The 16,775-nt window shown below is 45.0% G+C and overlaps 1 long non-coding RNA gene across 1 annotated transcript; it reads left to right on the top strand.

Moving 5' to 3' along the window:
- The first annotated feature begins 508 nt into the window (after positions 1 to 508).
- Positions 509 to 2,325, top strand: LOC129382647 (uncharacterized). Its single transcript, XR_008610686.1, has 2 exons — positions 509 to 647; positions 2,141 to 2,325. It is a non-coding gene; the product is annotated as an uncharacterized lncRNA (long non-coding RNA).
- Positions 2,326 to 16,775: the final 14,450 nt, after the last annotated feature.

Here is a 16,775-nt window from a genome sequence, read left to right as displayed (position 1 = left end):
CTAATGAGGCCGTTATTATATTTTTGAAAGAGAAAGGACAATGAAGAGTCCAACCTATGTGTGTTCGATTGAGGACCGAGATTCCTTAGAGTTGGCGAAATTTCCAAAGAATCACCTGCATTGTGAGACACTGGTTTAGGTACACTTCAAGCTGGGACACCGTTTCTTGTTGAAGATAACTATAGCGCTGTGAAGAAATGGAGTCATTCACGAAGAATCGAAAACATATTTTAACGCACAAATAAAGCAGAATTTAGAAGCCTGGCTGCAAATAGGAATATTAATGTAGGCTATAGATATGCATTTTACAAAAAAAAAGAGCATAGAACTGCATGTAGCATGCGTGGTGTTCGACTATTATTTCCCGCTTTCTATGTTTAGAATCTGCTGGTCACAGGTATAAGGGCTTGATCTTTCCCTCCGAAATCTATATGTATCGATACAACCATATTCTTAGTCTTCTACTGCATTTCAATGTTCCAAATACGGTTGCCCGGTCAGCGTTTAGCATAACATGTTTATTAAATGAAAGCCAATGCAGTTTTCCAGGTGAATTCATACGTGGCACAATTTATTTTTCTGCAGCGCAAGCAACATGAACCGTCTATTTGGAGTGGACCTTCTGTCTGTCGCCGCAATCGTAATTGGTAAAGATAACCATTTCCTTTCTATACATTGCCTATTTTTTCACTTCATGGCAAAACAAAAGCTACAATTAGCTAAATTAAATCTAAATTCTAAAACAAACAAATCGAATATCTATAAACACTACAATTGCGAAGCAGTGACATCTTCGCATGATTTTATGTTGATCATGGAAGTGTGACAATTTTTATGATACCAGTTGCTGCTCGTGATTTAACCACTGAACAAAAAAGTATTTTACCGTTCTGCGTTCTGATATTACGTATTCACGTCATTTCCATAAACATCGCAAGAAATGTGCGCTACAATTTTCCGGAACCTTGAGGGCTATACAAATAATAAGACGCTACCCTCCAAGCGCTCACGCCAGGAGAATCAAATGCTTTGCTGTGCCCTTTGCAACATAAATGCTGAACTAAACGTTTTTGAAGAAACCGTTGTTTTCTGAAAGCAATGTAAGCTTATGAACAAACCTAACGTATATCAATGAAATTTAGAGCGAAGCTAGTCTGCAACATTCTATGATAAAATTGTTGCTTTTCATATATTCCTAATGAAATATTTCAAGCATTTATCTACCAATGTATCATGTAGTTCAATTATATATAGCGCAACATTACCGATCATTGATTGCTAATAGGCCTTTGCAAGTGGAATACGGGTACCAAAATTTTTTTGTAAATGTGGAATATATGTATCGACTAAATATTAACCAATACCATCGAACTTACGCTGCAATAACTCTTGCGGTACAGTTTCGGTTATTCTTCCTCAAATTGAGCGTCATTCTTCGAGCGACTATGATGCTAAGGAATGTCTGTTGAAGAAAACAATGTTGAGCACTTGTGTGCTTGGTAATTTGGTAATACAACAGCAGACCTGTTTTAAGCTTAGAACAATCAATCTTATTGTTATTAGACCATGTTGCAGTTAGCTGTTTAATCCTGCTGTTATTGGTTATCAGATTTATTACACATGCCTTCAAATATTAATTCTGTGAAATTGAATGCAAGAAGATTGGAAGAATGAGGGAGTTGTGAACCATATTCTCAATTTGCCTAGCGCTCTTGGTGGTGTCGAAGTCTTAACAGGAATTGAGCATTTGGGGGAACCATTTGTGGCGGGACACAATTTTGGCAGTACAGACCCCCAGTGGGCGTTTTAAACTGCCGAACATTTCTTTGCAGCTTCTCACAGAGGTTGTTAAAGGCAGTGAACGTAAAAATTATGATGCTGACGTTAACATGGTTATCTGAAACTAGAGTCGAGCAGGGTGCACCGGCTCCCTTCTTTTTGGGCAAATTGCTGCTTAACTACTGGCAAAAATATTTGTTGATTTCTTCATCTGAGAACCAGAACATTTGTTCTAAAATGCTGCCTCAATAATTATAAATGCAACCCATGACTTTTGCCAGGATTTACACGTCATTTTGAAGAACCGTTATTATTATAAATGTTTTTAAAAGGCCTCAAGCTGTTTTCTTCTACGTTTCAGCTTTGATCGTCATGGCTCCGGAAGAAGCTCTCGCTAGCTTCGGCGGAGGTGCGGGAGGAGGAGCCGGAGGCCCCGAAGGCTCGCGCAAGAAGTGAAGTTTCGTGCGTCCTGAATGACGCCATTCCACTGTTGCCATGCTCTGGATGACCCGCTCGCCTGCAATAAAATGCGTGTTGAGAACATAATTATGTAAACATGCTTTATTCACAATGAATATACGGCTGGGTAGATAGGTTTGATGGTAATGGACACAATGTTCTGTGCAATTTACGCACTCGTTTTCATTACGTTGTTGCGCATGTTCATGGAAACGAATTATGTGAAGACGAGACGAGCTATCTTTGCTACTCTTTGCGAAATTAGGGAGACCTGGGATCACACTGTGAATATTTTCAGTGTTCGGCTCTTTACGATTTAACTTTACGTAAATATCCGACATGTAGGTATTGAACGAGGTATGCCCCCGTATATACCATGACATCGTTTTCTGGATGGTTCAGGTGGCGTTTAAGATTTTTTAAAATATTTATTCTGCTCTCTCATGGCGCAGCGAGTTTCTCGACTCTTAGCCTCTATGTTTCGATTCGATAAGTTATTTCCAACATTTCAGACTCCAGGTTTAGATCCCTATTATGCCTACGGTTGGCTATATCATACCTACCAGGCTGCCAAAGCAGAAACTGGAGCAGAGGCACTGTTGATTGAGAATTTAGTACAAATAAAAAAATACAAAACAAAGGGTAATGCGGAATATTCGCCACCCTAGATGGACTGAAAGAAAATTACCCGCTTTTTCAGAACATGCAGTGTCGGCTTCTGCCGGCGGCAACTCGTTTTTTTGGGAATTTAAATCCCTATTCGTGTTATTGAACGCGATAGCAATATAGCTGGGCTTGACCAACCTTTGTGGTGCCGAAAAGCAAACATCGACCAAACCAGAATGGGGTGGAATGTAATACAGCGACACAAAGAACACCCTCTGGCGGCGTAAAATTGTGAGAAAGTGTCACGTGACGCACGGGCTAGATGTTTCGAAGAGAGACTTTGTGGAAGCAAAGTGGAACGCCTTCAATCGTGGGTTGAGGGTTAGATCAGGTTTAGAATAGTTTAGACATCAGGGATGTTGTGCCGTCAAAGAGAGTTTCACCCTCAGCATCGCTCGTGCGTTTCTTTATGATATTACATGCAGACTTTGACGACTTTGCTAATATCTAAAAAAAAAAACTCGAGATCTCGTGAGCATGCCACGCTGAATGAGAAAGCGTGACTTAGTGTGTTTAGAATTATAATGACTTGACACCCATCAATACGACTGTTCAAAGTCTCCTGTGACGTATGCGTTCACCGACTTCGATAATATGCATTATAACATTTAAAGGTTCTTGAGTTCTTGACTTACGAAAGGTTTATAGGTCGTTGTGGTATCTTTATTTAAATTTCACTAAGAGGAAGAAAGGTTGCCCTCGGTGACCTGTATTGAACTCGTTCGTTATTTAGGAAGACCGACATATTGCAATCCTGACTGTTTAATTATTTCGGAGATATCCTTACGTCGCAAAATGTGTCAATACAGTCGAAACAAGTTTACTTTCTAAGTGATATTTCGCTTGTCAGTATTAGCAAACCTTTATTATAATAACTTAGATGATGATTTCCACGCATGTGAAACATCGATGAAATTTGAGAGAGTGTAAATCTTTTTATGCCTCTATATTATCACAATTTACTGACGGTTGAGAACAGAGTAGTGAAAAGTGTGAGCCACAACACTATTGCTTTATTGGTGGAAATGTGCCCAGAAAAATTATAAGAGTCAACCACAACGATCGCGGTGAGCATAATTGTTGGTCGTCCCAAGCCTGATGAATGCGTCAAGCGCCTGCTTTTACAAGTAACATGCCAAAAACTCCAACGTACTCGCTGGCTACCGCGTGCCTTCTAGAAAGTACTACACAGGTCTTATACCACATATATTTAGGTGGCGCAAACCTAGAACCACAGATAACATTCCAAGACCTTCCGATACTTGGAGCTGGTACAAAGTGGTTACGGGATAAGTAACAATGAAGTACACGTGTCATATGGTCCCCTTTTAAAGAAAACAAAAACAATAAACACAAGGAACATAGTAAAGATAAATTCAACGCAGTGACAAAGTCCCAATGTTCGTAAGCGGGCGCAGAATCGCTTAAAGAACACCACGTTGACAATTTAATGTCGCGCACGGCACTGCTTTGATTCCGAGATGACGTCTGGCATGACCTCATAGTCAAGTGCGCCATTGCGTCGGATGATCTTGCAGCTTCGGAAATAGCGGCGCAAGTGCTTCTCACTAAGCCCTCGTCAAGCCGACGGTTGCCCGGCTGCTATTTTGCGTAGCTTCGTCGAAGATTGCACTGTCGTCTGTCCGTCCTTTGCTGGTTGTCCGTCTTTTACGGGCGTGTTGATGCACTGTGTTGCGCTTTAAACAGGTGGCGAAGTCGAGATTATCTCTGTCGTTGGCCTCATCGAGATGTGTCGCCGTGTGCTTCCTTCCGTAAACCAACGTGAACGTTGTGACCTGCGCCATTTCACGCGCTGCTATGCTGGAAGGGCAGGCAATGTACCGAAGCATGGCATCACATGTTATCTGTTCGACGTCAATGTACGTGGGTATACCATGTCAGCTAGGGTCTTATTCAGGCGCGATGTAAGACGATTTGTATGCGCGTGCTAGGCGGTTGTCCTGCGGTGTCTTGTCAGACTATTTTGCAGGATGGATTGAGTAAGCTTCTCAGTAAAGGCGGTGTGGTCGGTGATAAGGACTTGAGGGGCACAATGTCGTCGCAGGATGTTGTCGACTAAGCATTTCGCGACTTCACCCAAGTTACCGCTGAATAGGGCTTCCGTGTCGGCGTAGCTGATAACAGAGTCAGTAGCCACAAATATTTATTATTTACAGAAGGTGACGTGGAAGATCATCCTAACGACTCCATTCCAATGTGCTAGAATTGTGGGCAAGGTGACTTGATTGGCTGCAGCAATCCTGCTTGCCTTGTTTGTAGCGAGGAACCGCAAGGGGCCCCCGAGCAGCGCAGTACGTGGCACTTTCTCACATTCTTACGCCGCCAAAGGGTGTTCTTTGAGCCGCTGTGTTACACTCCACCCCATTCTGGGTTGGTCGATGTTGGCTTTTCGGCACCACAAAGGTTGGTCAAGCCCAGCTATATTGCTATCGCGTTGAATAACATGAATAGCGAATTAAACCCCGAAGTAGATAAGTTGCCGCCGGTAGAAGCCCACACTGCATGTACTGAAAAAGCGGATAATTTTCTTTCAGTCCATCTAGGGTGGCGAATATGCCGTATTACGCTTTGCTTTGTAATTCTGTATTTGTACTAAATTCTCAATCAACAGTTCGTCTGCTCCAGTCTGTGTTTTGGCATCCTGGCAGGTATGATATGTCCAACCGTAGGCATCGCAGGGATGATAAACCTGGAGCCTGAAATGTTGGTAATAACTTATCGAATCGAAACATCGAGACTACGAGTCGAGAAACTCGCTGTGCCATCAGTGAGCAGAATAAGGCGCATCCAAGCAGTGTATATTAAACAAATCTTAAACACAACCTGAACCATCCAGACAATGATGTCTTGGTATATACGGGGGCATACCTCGTTCAATAACCAAATGTGGGATATTTACGGGTTTTTCTGAGGAAGAAGACGACGTTTTTGAACGCACATGTGCGAGCGCGTCGGCTCCCGTTTCTACAAACCTTTTGGACCAGATTTCTTGCCTCAACCCGCAGGAACTGTGCATCAATCGACGCAGTTTACTCCAAGGAACAGGCGGCTACCGAAATCTTACCGGTGGGTGGATTTTTCGGACTTTCCGAAACTTTTCCACCGCACGCCACGTTGGCGCGCAGCTACGCCTAACGAGCCAAACCATACGGGGCGGTCGGGCAGGCGTCGAGCCTAGGCCCAACGCGTCGTCGAGCTAGGAAATGGCCTCCAACCCCAATACCTCGGTTGTAGAAGGCATGGAAATCAATCCGGAGGAAGCGGAGTGCTCAGGCTGGATCGAAGTCGTGAGCAAGAAGAATAAACTTGCCGAGCGGTGTGATCCTAACGCGCCCACGTCAGCGAAAGGAAGCGGTAATGGCGGCGCCCCCAATGCCGCACCACAGGAGGTATTGCGACGAGTTGTGGAAGCTTCCAGAATCGCGAACCTTCCTAGGAATCACTTTAAGACCATTATAAGCCTCGTGGTGGGCTGGACGTTAAGAAGACGGACCTTATTATTTTCAAGCGTGCGCTCGCCAAGGCGGCTTCCCTAACAGCGGAGCAGGTGTTCGTCGACACGTTCTGCACGAACGCCTTCCAGAACATTCTCGTGGTTGCCACACCGTTCGAGGCAAACGCGCGCGCCTATGCCAAGGTTCAGCAGATTTGTATGGCAAGTGTCGTCATAGAAGTGGCGGCCTACGTGGCTGCGTCGGACGACACATGTAAAGGAGTGATCCGTGGAATCAACGTGGACATCAGTGACGCAGAACTGACGAAGATGATCGTCAACCGGAGAAACCCCGGCGCTCTGGGGGCTCGAACAATCAAGAAGACAACAACAGTGATCGTGTTGTTCGACGGACACAAGGTCCCCCTAAACGTCGTATGTGATGGTGTTCGCTACCCTTCTTCCTTGTATCGCAGGCAAGTAGACGTTTGTTATGCGTGTGGAGAATTGGGCCACAGGTCCGACGTTTGCCCGAAGGGCGGAGACCAGAAAAAATGCCGCGGATGTGGCATGCTCACACCACCAGAGGATCATCATTGTGACCCCAAGTGCGCCATCTGTGGTGGGGCACACCAAACGGCAGACCGCAAGTGCAAACAGCGCTTCCAGATGCCATACATCGTGCGCCCAAGACGGCGGCGCCGCAGGCGCGCACAGCACGCGCAGCGGGCGGCAGGACCGCGTGGCTTCGACACAGCTAGCGGCGGAGAAGCAATGGCGGGAGAGAAACCCTTCTACTCCCCTCACCGCAACATATCGGCATCGAGAGGACGCTCCCGCTCCCGATCCAGAGGGCGATCCAGCAGATCGCGCTCTCGCTCCAGAGGGCGCGACAATAGCAGCAGACGCTCCCGTTCGAGAGGACGATCGGGTTCCAGGGTCCGAATCCAGGAACCAATGTCCTGGGCAGACAAGGCCAGGATGAACATCTCAAGCGGCAAAAAGGTAACACAGGGCATCTCGCCGGAGCATAAAAGAGAGCAATCTGAGATTTTAATGCTTAAGAAGGAAAATGCAGAGCTAAAAGAGGCACTACGAACGCTGAGCGCTGAGTTCGAGCTCTTCCGTAGCTCGCGTGAACCCCGCGAAGTAGCCTTACCCATCCCAGTTCAAGCAGAAGGGTCGAATAAGCGCAAAGCTATTCCCCCCCCCCCCCCCCGCGACCACGGAAAGAGAGCCAATGCAAACTGACGAGTCCCCCGCTCAGGACCCTAAGCCAGAGCCAAACATACTCGCGTCTTTGAAGGTAATTGAGGAATCGCCCACGCAGATGAGAGAGGCCTTAGCTATTCAATCTAGCACTGTCGAGCATATGGACAGTAACATCTCTCACCTAACACGTAGAGTTGGCATCCTCGAGTCTAAAATGAAAATGATAGACGCTAGCAAAATCAAAAGCATCTCCACTGGCACCACTGCAAAAGCTAAGAAAGTACAGCAGGATCCCGATAACACGAGTCCCCTGCAGGCTCTGCTAGTTCAATAGAAATCAAAATGGCGGGACAAACCGGAAACCTAATTATCTGGCAGTGGAATTGCGCCAGCTTCTTAAGGCGCAAGGCTGCTCTATTGCAGCTCATCAAAGCACAAGCGATAATGCCACACGTCCTGCTCTTGCAAGAAACACTTAGTGAGAACGTAAATTTATCGGGCTACCGTTCGGTTAGCCAAAAAGGAGAAAATGGCAGAGGTATCGCCACATTCGTCAGGAAAGACACCTCTTTTCAGGAGCACGAAGTCAAAATTTGTAACTCGGATAAGAAATCCGGTCTCGAGGCACAGTTAATTGAAATCATCCCCCACGGAAAAATTCGACGAAACATTTTCATTCTGAACTTGTACAGCTCTCCTTCCGGTCATAAGCATAATCTCCGGTCACTACTAAATAGGGTCGCAACCGCTGCGAAATCGCAGCCCTTAATAGTCGCAGGAGATTTCAACGCTCCCCACCCGGCCTGGGGTTATGTAACACGAACAAAGAAAGGAGCCAACCTAGTTGCAGCGAGTACAGACCTAAACCTGACGCTGGTCTCGGACCCACGTTTCCCCACGAGGCTGGGAAACTCGGTCGCCAGAGACACGACCCCTGATCTCAGCTTCACTAGAAATGCTGTGGCCACGTGGTCCAACTTACAGGAGAACTTGGGGAGCGACCACTACATAACAGAACTCAGGATGGAAATAATAGCAGCTCCTCCCAAAACCTATAGATACACAGACTGGGACCTCTTTAGGAAAATAAGAGGTGAAGATGAGGCAGTATACGACACGTTCAGTGAACTGCTTGTACAGATACAAATGGATGTCGAGAAGGCCACCAAGGAAATAGTTACTGATTTTGATGCCCCAGGGATGGACGCAAGGTTAGCGCATCTCCTGGAAGCCAAGCGCTCTCTCCTCGAGAGATGGAAGACACAAAGACTCAATCGCAGGCTACGGAAAAAGATCGCGGAGCTCAATAAACTCATTGAGGAGCATTGCTCCGAACTTAATAAACAGCAATGGAGAGACGCCTGCTCGGCAGCGAATGGAAAAATGCGCAAAGGAGGCAAATGGACCCTCTTTAAACATCACTTAGACGATGGGCAATCCAAATGTAATCAGAGACTAGTCATAGACCGATTAATTAATAAGGAAAAAATGGAGGGCATCTCAGAGGCCTCCATATTTCGGAAACTAGCGAACAAATACCTTCCAATTGGCCAAAGCCCAGGTTCTGCCCTCCCTCAGTATGAGGGCGCGCCTGCCGCAGAGCTGGACGTCCCCTTCTCGGAAGCTGAGATCAGGGAAGTACTGCACAATTTAAACGGAAGGTCTGCCCCAGGCCCCGACGGAGTTACAAACCGGCTCTCAAGAAATTTGGACGACAAAGCAATTCAAGCTTTAGTGAAGGAGATAAATGAGGTATGGGAGGAGGGCGTTGTACCAGACAGTTGGAAGAAGGCCCCAGTGGTCTTAATCCCCAAGCCAGGTAAATCACCCAGCTTGGAGAACCTCCGTCCTATCTCCCTTACTTCTGGCATTAGCAAAGTAGCGGAACATGCAGTGCATAACAGGATATCGAGATATATTGAGCGCAACGAACTATTCCCGTACAATATGGTTGGTTTCAGGCCCTTGCTTTCAACGCAGGATGTCATGCTCCTGCTCAAAACACAGATAATCGACTCTCAAAGCAAAGATGTAAAAGGGGTCCTCGCACTGGATCTATCCAAGGCATTCGATACAATTGCACATGACTATATCCTTCACGAGATATCGGCCTTGAACTTAGGAGTTAAATTCGTCTCCTTCGTTGCATCCTTCCTCGAGAGCAGGACGGCGGCGATAAAGTTGCGGCAATCAGTCTCGGCATATTTCACACTTGGAAACAGCGGTACTCCCCAAGGGGCAGTTATCTCACCCCTTCTGTTTAATATAGCAATGCGCAAGTTGTTGGAAAGCCTTGCAGCAATTCCTTACGTAGGTCATGCATTATATGCTGACGATATTACAATCTGGTGTCCTGGAGGATCGGAGGCTACGGTCGAACAAGCTCTACAGGAGGCTCTGGATGTTACAGAGTCTTTCTTGAAAGGTACGGGACTGGCACTCTAGCCTGAAAAGTCGGAACTCCTGCTGTACAGACAGGCTAGGCGAGGTGCTAGGGGACTCACCCCACTCGATCAGGTGCCCATTAGCGTTCGTACCAGAGATGGGCACACCATCCCGAGAGTCAACTCTATCAAAATACTAGGGCTTTCAATAAACTCAAAGGAATGCAACGCTAAGACTATAGCCCAACTCACCACGAAAACTGAAAACATTATTAGATTAATTATGAGAGTGTCCAACAAGAAAGGTGGCATAGGCGAGGATATACTCCTTAGGGCTCACCATGCTTTCCTCATCAGCCATGTCATTTACATAGTCGCGGCCCTCAATTGGACAAAAACAGAAATGGATAAATTAGACACGCTTATGCGCAAAAGTATCAAAAGGGTGATCGGCGTGCCAATCACGGCTAGCACAGAGAAACTCATGACATTGGGAGTACACAACACAACTTCGGAATTAATAGAAGCACAAAGATCAGCACAAATTACTAGATTATCAAACTCCAAAGCAGGCAGAAGACTTCTGGATGCGGCAGGCCTCCGTCCTAGCTTCAATCAGGGAAATATCACGCAACTTGATATTCAGACAAGGAACTCCTTTATTGTGGACCCTTTTCCAAGAAATGTCCACCCCCAACACAATAAAGGTCGAAGGTTAGCGAGGGCTAGAACTTTCCTAAAGAACATATCCGGAACGGAGACCTTTGTTGACGCGGCGCGACACGCCAGTGCCAACAGGTTCTCCGTAGCCATAGTCGATGACAGGGGAGAACTCCTCTCGGCAGCCTTGCTGAAAACCTCCTCGGTCGATGTTGCAGAAAAGGCTGCTATAGCTCTCGGATTACTGGACTCAAAACGCACTACGGTGTACACGGACTCCCGAGCAGCTGTTAGAGCGTTCGCATCGGGATTGATAGCCAAAGAAGCAGCCAGGATTCTAAACGGCAAACACCCCTCTGACATTGTTCACCACATAGTCTGGTTCCCAGCTCACATGGGACCAGACGTATTACCGGGTCACCTAAACCCCAATGAGATAGCCCACGACCGTGCGCGAGGTTTTATATGCCGCGAAGGGATGGTGTCTCGGGAGAGTTCGGGAGAGCTCGTCCACAGTGATCCACTGGTTACTTTTCATGAAATCACCTCTCATTACAGAGGGAATAGGCAGAGTTTTCCTTTCCCCCTTCATAAACTCAACAGGCCACAAGCTAGCACGCTTCGCATGCTCCAGACAGGGTCCTACCCCTCTAGGGGCTTTTTGAACATCCTCCACCCGGACATCGGTCCACTCTGCCCAGATTGTGGCACAGAATTTAGCTCATTAAATCACATGCTCTGGCAGTGCCCTGTGTTACAGGATTTTAATACAGAAGAAGACTGGACGAAGGCCATCACAGACCCGAGGCAGGACGTCCAGCTCCTGGCTGTCCAGAGGGCCCGTGAACGAGCGGAGAGGCATGGCCTCTCTGTTCCGACATGAGGCTAGCCAACGGCTAGGTAGGGACCTGCAGGCTCCCGCTTAGCTCCTCAGGACCCCAATAAAGTCGTTTGCTGCTGCTGCTGGGATACTTACGCCCTAATTGCGCAAAGAGTAGAAAAGATAGTGCGTCTCCTCTTCACATCGTCTGTTTCCGTGAGCATGCGCAACAACTTTATGATATCGACTGTGTAAATTGTACAGAACATTGTGAGCATTACCATCAAACCTTTATACCAAGCCGCATCTTCACTGTGATTAAAGCATGTTTACCCAATTATGTTGTCAAGAGGCATTTTATTGCAGGCGAGCCGGTCATCCAGAGCATGGCAACATTGGAATGGCGTAATTCAGGACGCGCGGAAATTCACTTCTTGCCCGCGCCTTCGATGCCTCCGGTTCCTCCCACACCTCCACCGAGGCAAGCGAGAGCTTCTTTCGGAGCCATGACGATCAAAGCTGAAACGTAGAAGAAAACAGTTTGAGGCCTAGCAAAGACTTTTGTAACGATAACCGTTCTTCAAAATGATTAGTAATTTCGGGCAAAAGATCATGAGTTGCATTTATAGTTATTGATGCAGAATTTTAGAACAAATGTTCTGGTGCTCAGATGAACAAGTCAACAAATATTGTTGCCAGTAGTTATGGAGCAATTTGCCCAAAAAAGAGGGAGCCGGTCCACCATACTCGACACTGTTTCCATGTCACCATGTTCATGCCAGTGGTGTAATTGTTACGTTCGCTGCCTGGTAACAATCTCTTCGAGAAGCAGCAAATAAATCTTTCGTTGTTGAAAACGCCCACTGGGCGTCTGTCCTGCTCAAAGTGTGTCCCGCCACAAATGGTTTCCCAAAATGCAGTAGCTGCTCATTTCCTGCTAAGATTTCGACACTACCAAGAACGCTAGGTAAGTTCTCCATATGGTTCGCGTCCTTCTCATACTTCGGATTTGCTTGTATATAATTTGACAAAATTCATATTTAAGACATATGCAATAAATCTAAGAGCAAGCAATAACAGCAGGATTGGACAACAACTAACTCCAACAGGATCTATTAAGAACGGGATTGCGTGTTCTAAGCTAAAAACAGTTAGGTCTGCTATTGTATTTCCAGGTTACCAAGCATACAAGTGCTCAACATTATTTGCTTCAACAGCCATTGCTTAGTATCATAGTCGATAGAAGAATAACGATCAACTTAAGGAAGAATAACCTAAACTATATATATACCGCACGAGTTATTGCAGCTTATGTTCGATGGTAGTGGTTAATATTTAGTCGATACATATATTCGAGATTTACTCGAGAGTTTTGGCACCCGTGTTCCACTTGCTTATCAGCAATCAACGATCGGTAACGTTCACCTATAAATAATCGCACTCCGGGAGACAACGGTAGAAAAATGCTTGAAATAATTCATTAGGAAAATTTAAGCAAACGAAGAATTTCATCATAGAATATTGCTGACCAGCTTCGCCATAAAGTTGATTGATATACATTGGGTTGATTTATAAGCTTAATTTGCTTTCAGAAAACAACGTTTACTTCAAAAACTTTTAGTTCAGCATTTACTTTGCGAAGGCGTCAGCAAAGCAATTGATTCTCCTGGCACGAGCGCTTGGAGGGTAGCTTTTTATTATTTGTATAGGCGTCAAGGATCAGGAAAATTGCAGCGCACTTTTCCTGCGATATTCATGCAAATGACGTGAATGCGTGATATCAGAATGCAGAACGGTAAACTACTTTTTTATTTCACTGGCTCAATTATGAGTGGCAACTGGTACTATAAAAAATTGTCACGCTTCCATGAGGGACATATTATCATAGAAAGATTTCACTGCTTCGCAATTGTAGTGCTTGTTTGTGGATTTTTGATTTATTTGTTTTAGATATTAGATCTATTTAGCTAACTGTAGCTTTCGTGTGGCCATGAAGTGAAAAAGGAGCAATGCATAGAAAGCAAATGATTCTCTTTACCAATTACGATTGCGACGACCGACAGAAGGTCCAATCCAAACAGGCGGTTCATCTTGCTTTGCGCTGCACAAAAATAAATTGTGCCACCTATGAGTTCAACAGGAAAACTGCATTGGCTTTCATTTAATAAACATTCTATGCTGAACGCTGAACGGGCAACCGTATTTGCAACATTGGAATGCAGTAGAAGACTGAGAATATGGTTGTATTGATACATATAGATTTTGGAGGGAAAGATCAAGCCCTTGTACCTGTGACCCGCAGCTTCTAAACATAGAAAGCGGGAAATAGTGTTCGAACACCACGGATGCTACATGCAGTTTCATGCTCTTTTTATTTTGTAATATGGAAAACTATTGCCTACAGTAGTATTTTCTATTTGCAGCCATGCTGCTAATTCCTGCTTTATTTTTGTGTTAAAATATGTTTTTTTCGTGATTGACTCCATTTCTTCACAGCGTTTTATTCATCTTGAAAAAAAAATGCTCTCCCACCTTAGGATGTACCTTAACCAGTGCTTCACAACGCAGATGATTCTTTCGAAGTTTCACCAAATCTAAACAATCTCGGTTTTGATTCTGCTGGATTGGAGACCCTACAGAGAGATACGCTCATTACATACAATGAAATTACAAAACATTACTACATGGAAAGGAGGGAGTTTCCACCCCCTCACTATAGGCTAAACAGAGCACAAGCAGTTACACTTAGGCAATTACAAACACAGTCTTATTATTCACCTGCAAAAATAAAGGAATGGTATGACAGTACAGACATGAATATTTTATGCAAAGCATGCGAAAAGGAGATATACACGCTTGAACATCTGCTCTGGGAGTGTGGGTCGCTCGGCCCTGGCATTTCCCGGAATTCGTTTTTAGGAATGATCAGATCTTCAGATCATATCCCTCAAGTGCTGGCTGTCCAGTACGCCCGTAATAGGGCTAGGAGGCTTGACCTTCCGGTCCCGACATGGGACTAGCCAGGCAGGTGGCAGCACCTTGTACAGGACCAGAATAAAGTTTTTTCCTCCTCCTCCTCCTCCTCCTCGTTTCTCAATCGAACACGCATAGGTTTGACTCTTCAATGTAGTTTCTCTTTGAAAAGTATAATAACAGCGTCCTGAGCCTTCGAGTAGAATTCTTTTCAGTCAAACCATTGTGTAGATTAGGTTTTAGATGGAAACTCGCAGGTCCTGACGTACCTTTACATGCAGTTCCATCTATTCAGAACGATTTTCACAGTCAAATTTTATATAAAAGCTATGAAATTTTTATGTGGTGTATTCAGAAACACCACATGACATTCCTTTTTTTCTTTTCAGATAATCTTTAAGTTAACCAGTATGCCCAGGACGCTCACTGCTGGTGCAACTTATGTGCCGAAAAAGCGCACGACAAAATATTGCTCGAAATCAAGCAGCAAATAGGCCTCTTCTCAACAGTGAGACAGTAGAAGCCAGCGTCCGAAATGTCACTAGGTGAAGGGATAAGTTTGTATAGGTTCAGGCCTCGCTTATATCCTGCAAAAAGTACTTGGGATTCTTCGTTTTACTAGCTGTTGCGAATAAAATAAGTTAAAACAATAAAAACGCAATTTTTCGGGACGTATGTCGGAGGGTACCGTACCGTACATTTGTGAATTCATAATACGTGCCTAAATAACTTGTTTGAGCTGCCGTTCAAAGGTAGACGAAATTACTGAGGCCATCCGAGAGGTAAGCAAACAAATGTTGTGCTTTGACGAGTGCAACCGACAGCTCGTTCTGTAGAAACAATGACTGGCGGTACATTTTCTTGACACCACTTGAGCCATTTAGAGCCCCTGCAGTAAGCACACTTGTCTTCTGCTTTTGAGCAACTGCGTACATTCGATGATTCCTGCGCAAATCACGTCTGAGCTTCCTTTAGAAGGCTGGATAAATGGGCACGTTTCTTCGACAGCTTGTTATACGAACGAGAGGACAAGGCGTTGAATGTTAAGTTTATGTGTTATGGATTCAGGTTCAACAAATTTGTGGGGAGGTACTTGCATACGGGCACAACTGTGCAAGGTGAACATTTCAGTCACCGCTGTCAGGCTCTCAAGAAGGATCACAAGTAGCCTAAGCCACATACACATTACTCATTATTGTCAGGAATTATGCAAAAACCGATATGCTTTGAGCGATATTATTGGCACACTTAAGCTGCTAGCGTTTTTTTTTTTTCTGAACAGTTCGGTGGAGCTGCAAACTTTGCTCAATATAGAGTTAGACATCCTTTACATTAGGTAAAGCCGCAAATTAGCCGCAATATGCGGCGAATTTTCTTTTAGTCCATTGAGGGTGCCATACAAGCCAGAGTACGCTTTGTTTTGTATTTCTGTATTTGTACCAAATCCGCAATCTGCCGTTCGTCTGTTCCAGTCCCTGCTTTGGCAGCCTCGCAGGTAGGATATATCCAACCGTAGGCCTCACGGATATGATACAAGTGGAGAATGCAGTGTTGGTCATAACTTATGGAATCGAAACATCGAGATTGCGAGTGGAGAAACTCGCTACGCAGTGAGTGAGCAGAATAAGGCGGATCAAGGGATTATATAATATATAAAAAATGTTAAACGCAACCTGAACCACCGAGACAATGATGTCTTAGTGTGTAGGGGGACATATCTCGTTCAATAACTAAATGTGGATAGTTACGCAAAGTGAAATGGAAAAGAGCCAAACACTGAAAATATCCACATTTTTGATCCCTTGTCGCCCTAATTTCGCAAAGAGCCAAAAAGATGGCCCGTCTTCTTTTCACACCAACTGTTTCCATGAACATGCGCAACAACCTTTAGGTTGCGTCTGTGTAAATTGTAGAGAACGTTTTTCCAATTCTCGTCAAACGTATCCAACCAGCCGTATTTTTAATGTGATAAAAGCATGTATTCACAATTAGGTTGTCAGCAGGCATTTTATTGCAGGCGAGCTGGTCATCCAGACCGTGACAAAGGTGGAGTCGCTGGATTCAGGACGCACGAAAATTCACTTCTTGCCCGCGCCTTGGATGCCTCCGATTCCTCCCACGCCTCCTCCGAGGCTAGCAAGAGCTTCCTTCGGGGCCATAACGATCAAAGCTGAAATGTAGAAGAAAGCAGATTGAGGGCTAATAAAGGGGGTCTTTGTAACAATAACCATTCACCACAATGACGTGTTATTTCTAGCAAGAGGTCACAAGTTGGATTTATCATTATTGAGGCAGAATTTCAGAACAAATGTTCTGGTGCTCAGATGAAGAAATCAAAAAATATTTTTGCGGATTTTTGCATAAAAAA

This window comes from Dermacentor andersoni, chromosome 6 (genome assembly GCF_023375885.2).
Source record: "Dermacentor andersoni chromosome 6, qqDerAnde1_hic_scaffold, whole genome shotgun sequence".
Classification (NCBI taxonomy): domain Eukaryota; kingdom Metazoa; phylum Arthropoda; class Arachnida; order Ixodida; family Ixodidae; genus Dermacentor; species Dermacentor andersoni.
The sequence above is the reverse complement of the archived record's forward strand: the minus strand, read 5'-3'. Positions and strand labels throughout refer to the sequence as shown.